Genomic DNA, 10,013 nt, shown 5'->3' on the forward strand with positions numbered 1-10,013 from the left:
AACCATGACCTCACATTGTCAGCCCATGTTCATCTTGGAGTCAATAATGACTCCAAGATCCCTTTCTGCCTCTGTGCTCTCAAGAAGGGAGTTTCCCATCTTATAAGTGTGCTGCTGTTTACTAGTGCCCAAGTGCAGCACCTTGCACTTGTCAGTGTTGAAGCGCATCCTGTTTTTGCTAGCCCACCCCTGTAACCTATCCAAATCTTGCTACAGTCTTTCCCTCCCTACTAGTGTGCTCACCTCACCCCAAATTTTGGTATCATCAGCAAATTTAAACAGGGTGCTTTTCACCCTGTCATCCAAATCGCTGATAAAGAGATTGAACAGCGCGGGCCCAAGGGTGCAGGGAGCTCTCAGGGCTGCTTCAGCAGTCCAGCTGGCACAAGGGGTAGTGTCCCCAGGTACCAATTGCCTGGGCCCCAGAAGGTCCTGAGAGCTAGTAGCCCTGAGCTACTTGCCAGGGTGGCTTTTTATGTTGATGGGGACAACACAGGTGCTGCCCCTGGGTTCTAGCTCCCCCTGGCTGGAGATCCGTGAGGAGCCAGGCAAGGTTATTTTGCCCCAACTGGCACAATTTGCTCCACAACAAAGTGAATGTCCAAGCACATGCACCGAGGCAAAAAGCCCTGGCTCAAATTTGCACTGCTTCTATTTGAGCTGCTGGAAATGCACGTACTTGCATGTGTGGATGCTCCCATAGAAGGGGAAGCACCCCTTGCTAGCTAGAATCCGGGGTAAATGCACCATATATTATGTAAAACTGTGCCTCATATTTTGTATAACTGTTATAATAATTATGAATATGTTGTACAAAATACTATGGAATTGGGTTAGTTTGGTATAATGTATCGTATTGTAAATATTTATTTGGTATGATGTATCATATTGTAAATGTATCGAATTGTAAATATTTATCTGTATACCTTTGGTGTTGTTAAAAGATATTGGTAAGAATATTTTTGGAAAGTTGTATATATATTTTTGGAAAGTTGTGTGTGTATGTGTATATATACACACACACACCCCAATATATTCTTACCAATATCTTTTGCATCATTACATTCAGTTCATATGTGAACTTCACATACAAGTATTTGTTACCAACTATTTGTGTTACCAACTATTTGCTTAGCCTCTGTACTGACTAGATATTTCTTCCTTGTGGCTTAATTAGAAGTCCTTTCAATGTGCTGTTCCAGAAGCCAGCAATTGCCAAAATAGATTAACTTAACTTTAAGTTAAGATGCTTTTAGTGTAAGTAAAAAGAGTTACATGCCATGATAAGGAGAAAATAAAACAAATTCACAAACATAAATATTATTACTCACCTGCAATAACTGTTTTCTGTTAAAACTGGCAGCATTACAGAACTTGTCAGACAGCAGTAGATGTGACAAGGCAGCACTGTTTATTTGAATTTGGTTTGTTTAGAGTGGATTAGTTTGTATTTGCATATATTTGTGTTTGGCTAGTAGTGGACTTCAGTGATAGTATAAAGTGCCATGAAAGAAACTGTCAGACAAGGTTATTTGGTTAAATGTGATCTCTCTTATTAGACCAACTGAACAGCTAGAAAAAAGCTTTACAAGCTTTTGAGCACAAACACCTGTCTAAGGTGCCTTAATGGTTGCACTAGCCCCAGGACTCACCTGACTTGATTTGACCCTTATTCAGGCATATGGAGAGTCTGTGAAATGAAAGAAACTAAAAATAATAGTGAAAAACTTTTATAAAAATGAAAACATTGTTCTGGAGTTGAATAACGCAAAAGCTAAAAGAGAAATAAAAAATATGAAAGAAGTCAAACCTAAGGAAAACCAAAATTCAGAAGTATGATAAATTGCTGACACTCAAACTCTGCAACTATAAATGTTTGTGAAGTGTGGTACCTTGCCATGCTATTTTATGAAGTTAAAATTGCAAGTAAAAAAGCTTCAGAAGCTGCAGTAGATATTGAATGAGCTATGCATCAGATAAAAGCCTTGGAAGATTTCCTCATGAAGCATTCACGAGTATCCAAAATTTTGCTAAAGAACTGGCTGATAATTTTGAACTCAAAACTAGTGTCCCAAAAGAAAAACAATTCAGAATATGAATCAAAAAGAGAATATTAAATTTCAAGAAAGGGACATCTACATGGCAGCAGCGGGGAGCCCACACCCTGGGGGGTGGCAGAAGCATGGAGCTTGGGTGGGCAGGGTGTGAGGGAAGGTGAGGGGGTGTGGGGACCCCTTTACACTCCCTCCTATGGGACGCAGCCCCCACAGCAAGAGCACCAGCAGCAGCAGGCAGGTACGCTCAGGGTGTTTGTGCCTGGCACGGATGCTGCTTCCCAGAAGTTCACGGCTCTAGTCAATACTGCACATGGGGGGTGAGGAGCACAGCTCAGCTGGTCTGCCTCTATCATGTGGGACTCTCCGCTGTGCACATGCAGCTCCTGAGACCATGCGCCACTGAGGGAAGCCCCTCAGGGCTAGAGCTGGCTGCCTTCCCCACCCCCTGCTATGCAGGTCCCAAGACTCTGCCAGAAGGAGCCCCAGGCCCTGCTTCCCCCTGGAGTCCCAGGACCTGTGCAGCAGGGGGTGGGGAAAGCAGCCAGCTCCAGTGCAGGATTTGTCTCGGTGGTGCACAGTGCCAGAAGCTTTATGTGCACAGCAGGAAGCCCTAGCTGCACATCTCACCCCCATGTACAGCACTTGGAGCTGTGTGCCACAGGGTGGCAGCACCTGCAGCAGGCACAAGCACCCTGAGTAACCCAGCTTGCTGCTGTTGCTGCTGCAGATGTTTCTGCCACCTGCAGGGACTATGTGCCATGGAGGGAGTGTGTGGGTGGGGTTTCCACACCTCCTACCATCTCTTACACACCCTGCTCCTGTAACCCCCTCACATATACACCCCAACATTGCCCCCACACAGCTACACCCCTACAAATCCCCCACCCCACCATACACCTCCCACCATGCATGCCCCCACACCCCACCATACACACACCCCACCGTGCACACACACATGCACCCCATGCCTCACTATGCACACACCCCCACACCCGCCATGCACAAGCACTGTCCCCCCAAACCCCACCAGACACACACACCCACACCCCACCACACACACACTGCACTATATACACACATACCCCACACCCCACCATATACATCCCCCATCACAACTCCCACACAATATACGAAGCTAAGACTTTATTTTTGAGTTATTATGCAATCACCTCTATACATGACAAAAAATCTTTTGTAATAAAATAAAAACATGTTATAGAAGGTGTTTGAGTTTTAGTGTATGATCTTTTTTTTCTGGTTCTAAGATGGCACTCTTCCCCACCACCCCCAGGAGTTTTTCCAGGGGGCAAGGGAGGGACTTCTGGTGGCAAAGGTCAGGGGTTGGGGTGGAACTTCTGTTCCTAAGATGATAACCGGGGCTCGACTATTAGACTAGAAGGCAGGGTAGATTTGCACCTTATAGACAAACTGAATTAGAGATATATATATAGTACTGTAAAAGCTATGTTAACTGGCATGAGTGGGATAAGTGGGGTGCTAATTATCTAAAAATTCTGGTTATTTGGAGCCGGGGTTTTCAACCTTTTTGAAAAGCTCGGCAGAGATGGGGAGCGTGGGGGTGGCACCAGCGGCACATGCAGCGGTGACAGCAAAGACTGGTGGGTAGCTGCAGTGGCTGCTGTGTGCAAGCTTTGCCCCACCCTCCCACGGAAATTCTGGTTAATAGAGTATTTCAGATACTAGAATGCCAGTTAACACAGCATTTACTGTATAAGCTTTCACGAGCTGGATGTCACTTTATCAGATGCTGTGAAAAGACATGTACAGAACAGTGTATAGAATGGAGAGAGTGATTGGAATACAAATGGTAGGAAAGGAGAGGAAGGGGAAGGGTGGGGGCAGTGCTGGGACCAACGGGTCATGAAAGCTAATCCAGGTAAAAGGATAAAGACAAAGGGTCATGAAAGCTAATCCAGGCAAGATTTGCAAGGAGAGGCTGAGGGACCTTGGATTCTTTAGCCTGGAGAAGAGAAGGCTCAGGGGAGACTTGATGGCAGCCTACAAGTAGATAAGGGGGGTGCATCAGGACCTGGGAGAACAGCTGTTCACCAGGGCCCCCCAAGTGATAACAAGGTCTAATGGCCACAAACTCGTGGAAGGCTGATTTAGACTGGACATAAGAAAAGCCATCTTTACAGTCCGTATGCCCAGGGTCTGGAACAGACTCCCCCCCCAGAGGTGGTGCAAGCACTTACTCTGGACTCATTCAAAAGGCACCTGAATGTTTATCTTGCTGGGATCTTTTGACCCCAGCAGACTTCTGTGACAGGAGGGCTAAACTCAATGATCTCACGAGGTCCCTTCCAGCCCCTAATGTCTATGAAATCTACAATAAGAATTTGTAGTCCCAAATCAAACAGATTTATCCCATTACCTGGATTAGATTTTTGTGACCCCTTTGTTCCTAAGGGTTCTTTGCTTGCTTGTCTCTCCCAGCACTGCCCCCTCTGCTCCTTCCTTCTTTCCTACCTTCTGTATTCAAATAATTCTCTCCATTATGTACACTTCTCTGTGCACATGCTTTCACAGCATCTCATGAAGTGAGTTCCAGCTCACAAAAGCTTATGCTATATATATCTGTAATTTAGTTAGTCTATGAAGTGCACATCTATCCTGCCTTCAGTTTGACTTCAGATTAACTCAGCTAACTACATCTTTCTGGGTGCATCTACATGTGCATTTAGTCACAACTAAATTTACTGCACAGTAAGCTATTGCACAGTAAGTTATTTTGGCTAGGCATCTACATGTGCAGGGACCTAAAGGAAAACTTGGCTGCCAGGTCCTTCCAGCCCTGCCATGCATCCCTCTGACCACTGTGGGGAGCTCTAGCCTTTGGCCCCCAGCTGCCAGCATATGTCAGCCATGTTTGAAGCCAGCCCCAGCTGCTAGTACTTTGAAGCCATCTTTAAAGCCTAGCCTTGCTCTATGCTCCCATTGCACAGCGGAGCAGTGTGGGCACACATAGAGGGAGCATGTGACAGCTGTGTTTGTGCCCGCTCTGCATCTCTGTACTATGGCTGCCCCTCACTGCCGGCATCAGAGGCTGGAACAGGGTCCTGTGATCCTGCTTGCCACCACAGTTGCCCCGCTGGCCTGCTGTGCTCATTATTGCCTGGCCCACAGCTATCTCATCCTGCCAGGCTCCCCCACATGCAGAGAACACTTGCCCACCCACAGTGCACACTCTCAGGCTCCCTGCCACTGTGAATCTGCTGCCACCAGTGATACAGATGAGGTGCTCCAGGAGCCCACTGCTGCGACCATTGCCCTCCTGGACCTCCAGCTCCACTGCCTCTGGGCCCACCATGCTAGCCAGCCCTGGTTGCACTGCCTGATGCAGCAGAACTGGGATGATGACCAATAGATGCATGCCTTTTAGATGACCTTCACAGGTCACACCTTCACAGACCTGCTCCACCAGCTCCAGCCCCACCTGGAGTCCCAGGATATTGGCATGTGCCCAGCCCTCCTTGCCAACACTCTCCTGGCCCTGGCACTGCTCAGCCTAAAGTATGCGGGGTAATTGTTTGGCATGGGCAAGGCCATCCGGGAGACCATCCTGGAGATGTACAATGCCCTCCAGGATTTACTGGCAGACACTGTTCTCCATGTCTATGCTCCAGAGGTGGTGGTGGCAGGTTTTCTGTGCACTGAGCTTGCCCCAATGTATTGGGGCAGACAGCACCCACATCCTGATGACTGCCTGCCTCACAGAGACCAGCCCTATCATAGCTGCATAGGGTTCCACACTGTGGTCCTGCAGCAGTCATGGACTACTGGGGGACCTTCACACATACGAGCAGCGTGCATGTTGCCCACATGTTCAGAAACTCTGGACTGGCCATGCTGGTGAAGAATGGGCATGTCATGCTGACAGTGGAGGACCTGCAGCTGGGTGCCATCATCATCCCACCCCTGCTCATCAGGGACCTTACATACCCACTCTCCTACCCTGGCTGATGAGACCCTACACCTGCCACCTGGACCTCCACCAGGCCCACTTTAATTGGTGCCTGGGCCAGACCCGCACCCTGGTCAAATGCACTAAATTATATAAATTATATAAATTAAATATATTATATAAATTATGCATATTTAATCTATAGCTATATAAATATATATCTAGATATATTTATTTGTATCTGTAAATATATAGATATAGATACAGAGATATATAGACATAGATATAAACTGGTGAGTTTAACTGGTAAGTTTTAGATACTTAAATATATATATTTTAGCTACTTACATTAAGCTATATATATGTATATATATATATAATGTAAATGTTTATATCTATAAGTGTGTGTGTGTATTTAATTTAAGTAGAGAAAACTCACACATATGAGTTTCACCAGTTTATAGCTATATCTTGATGTAGATATAAAAGTATACCTTTCCATAATCTGCACATTCACTGGTCTGGGCCTGAGACAACACCCCCAGGAAATGCTAGCTGACACAGCAGCCTGCACCTGCAGTGTCTGACAATGGAGGCCACAGCTTCTTTGATTGCCATGCAGAGTCTGAGGCTTTGTGGATCAGAATGTAGCTTGACTGGAGGCCATTGAGGATGCAGAGAGAGGTACAAAACACTGGGAACAGGTTCATGCAATATCACGTTCATAGGTACAAGGATCACCTGAATACATGTGGAGAAGCAAAGGCCATAAGCAAAGAATCAAACAGACCAAAAACAATACTTGTAAATTGCTAACAGATAGCTATCATTTTTGCTAATGGCTGCATTGCTTAAATGGGCAGATAAGACACCTCTGGAGCTACTAGCACTTTTTGGAAGGTGCTGCAGCATGCTGCGTGTCTGGTTAGCAGGTGTAAAAGAACTATTTTGCTATGGGCAGGATCACAGAAATTTTCTCCAGACTGTGCCATAGTGTCCAAGCAGGATGCACTTCTTCCCCTTCCCTCCTACCCGCAGCTCTTGTCCAAGTCAGAAAGTCCCCAGTTCTGAAGATAAGAAGCAAGAAAATTCATTCTTGGGGAAACAAAGGCCCCAGTTGTGCTATTCTCTGGCCACAAACTTAGGTTTGCTTCAGAGGAACCTTTGTCCAGACCATTTGTAGAAGGGGAGTCCTTTGGAAGCAGCTCTGAAGGAAAGCTCTTACCCAGCAGCAAGCTCTGAGAGACACCCCACTCTGGAAATGCTTGAGGAGAGCCATCTGGAGCTGAACAGAAAAAGAATAGATGAACTCTAGGAATTCTACACTTATATAGGAAAATTGGTGAGCTCATGAAATGTCATCATTATCCTCCTGTAGCTGGTGAGATCAGTAATTAAGAAGATGCATTACGGTGTGCTCTGGATGAGAGCATTTAGATATTGGACAAGAACCAATCAGGCTATGGATTCGCTGACACTGGCGTCAAGGTTTTTTTTTAGCAGTTCACTACCTCAGACTGAGTGACGAGGGGCATGCAGACATTTTATGATGTGGAGATGATGAAGCTGGAGTAACAGGCAGTTTTCAAATAGTTCTGACACATATTACAGGGGTGTGGGAGAGCCCCAAGTGAGACATTACCACTGGAGAGGTAATGCTTGCTCATGCTCCCATGTCTTGGGAGTAGATTAATGTTGAGGTCTCTGAAATTCCACTTGAGGCTGTCTCTGGTACTCTAGCTGTAATCTGGTTTCTCATGCTTAGTCTAATGAATAATACTACCACCAGGAGATGGTATTCTACAGCACAGTTGAGCTTACTCTCTGGCCACCTTCAATGTCTGGCTCCCTAACTTCATGCCAGACAACTTGAACCATGAAATTCCCCCCCAGAAAGCTGTCTCCATTTAGTTCAATATGTCCTTTCCCCAGGCTTGTCTGACTACCACAGCGGTCTCTAACCAGTCTCTACTGCCTCATGGGTCCCTCTTTAAGCCTCTCTAGTTTCTACTTGACCGAACTGCTTCTTGTCCTTACAAAATTCCTTGCTTTCCCTAATCTTACCTCAATATCAATCTGGCACTTCCTGACATCTCCTCCTATGATGATTCATGCTAATTCAAATGAGTATGTATCTTAAATCTGCTCAATGCTCCTACATGATCTTACTTAGGGGGCTGACACTGGTGGTAGACAAATTAGGAGGTTTACCTAATTTGACATGGGAACACCTGTGACAAGCAACATATTTTCACTGGGAGCATTCAGATGCCAATGTGGTGTTTTATAACCTTCCATGACACTTTGAAGAATTAGTTAATATGTTCAGAAGATCATAATAAGCTGTAGATGCCGTGTGTGTGTAAGTGGACATATTGGATTGGATCTGAGAATGCAGAGCCAGTAAGTAATCTCTATGTTATTGTTGGCAAAATGGAAAATATGACACACATGCATGATTTAGTGTCTGAGGGAGCGTGAAATAGGATTTGACAACATGACTTTGGCAACTAAGTGCCTGTATAAGTGCCACTTATGTGACATAGCAGTGGAGCAGAACTCAAACAGACTCAGATAAATTCCTTAGAGGTTATTAGCCATATTAGTGTTACTTAGGCATCTAAGTGTGATACTTTTCTACCCTGTGCAACGGGCAAATTTCTGCTAAGGTTGCTCTTCATCTTAGCCTGAAAAATTACCTAGTTAACTATAGTTGGCCTACTGTGCATATTCAGAAATTATCCAGTAGTTACCTTAATGGAATCAGACACTGTAGTCGTGATTTAGCTGGGAATTGTGTATAAATAAATGTCCCCAAACCCTCTATAGAACCATGGAAAATTACGGTAGAAGGGATCTCAGGAAGTTATCAAGTTTATCTCTCTGCTCAAAGCAGAATCATTCCCATTCAAAACATTTTAGATAAGCGTTTATCTAATCTGCTGTGTGAAATTTCCAAGGATGCAGTTCCACGATTCTTCAGGTAAGCTATTTTAATCAGTTTCAATGGATGCGTGTGTGTGTTTTGACGTGGATACCAATTGGTGTGGTGGTTTTGGGGTTTGGTGTCCATGGCTAAATAGGATCAGGCAGTGGTACACCCAAACAGGGTCCTTAGAGGCCTATATGCTTTACGCAATACCTTTTAAATTAGGCTTCTTTTGTAGGAAGGTGAAACAGTTTCACTGGTTTAAGATCTAGAATGAAATTGGTTCATTAGGATGCTATGCTTTTCTAGACTTTTGCAGTACTGGAGTATTAAGCTCCCTGTTTAGGATAGGAGAATAATTAACTTTGTCTGATGCTAGATTCCCCTGTCCACTTTTCTTCAACTTAAGACTTTAAGGTTAACTCATCTTTTACTTGAACAGTCTTTCCAGGATTTACTCATGCATGATGCAATAGTATCACATTTATATGTCTAAGTATTACTAGTATGTTTAATAGCTGGCATAGGGCTTCGCTCCTAAAGGTGCTAGATTCAAGCAGATTTCCACAGGTGCTTGTACACATGATGCCATTATGATGTACACATGACAAAAATGTCAATTTGTGTGGCTGAATGGCATCACACTGTACACATGCAAGAGTTTTGGGGTTTTTAAATGAGTTTGTATCATTGCAAACTAAACTACATCTAGCTATTAGTCAGTTTGCCCCCTGGCTGCGGGAGAAGTGGGCAGGCTCTGCAGAAGAAAAGGATCAGGCCCCTCACCACTTGTGCCTACAGTAGGCACCTCCTGAAGACAGAAGCAGCGAGGGACCTGATCCTTTCCCCCCAGCAGAGTCTGCCTGCCTCTTCCGGGTGCCAGTGGACAGAGTGGCCCCTGAGCTGCAGGGGGCCCCAGTTCTTTCCTTCATGGTGGTGGCACCCCTTGTAGCCACCTGAGTGGGCTGCTAGTGCTGCCCCAGATCAGGGCTGGGAAGAGTTGGATCAGGCTGGGTGCTGCCTCTGAGCTGGAGCAGCACCTATCCCACTAGCAGCCCACCTGGATGTCCCTGCGGAGTACTGCCACCACTGTGGAGGGAAG

The sequence above is a fragment of the Crocodylus porosus genome, unplaced genomic scaffold (genome assembly GCF_001723895.1).
Source record: "Crocodylus porosus isolate Cpor-Errol unplaced genomic scaffold, CroPor_comp1, whole genome shotgun sequence".
NCBI lineage: Eukaryota > Metazoa > Chordata > Crocodylia > Crocodylidae > Crocodylus > Crocodylus porosus.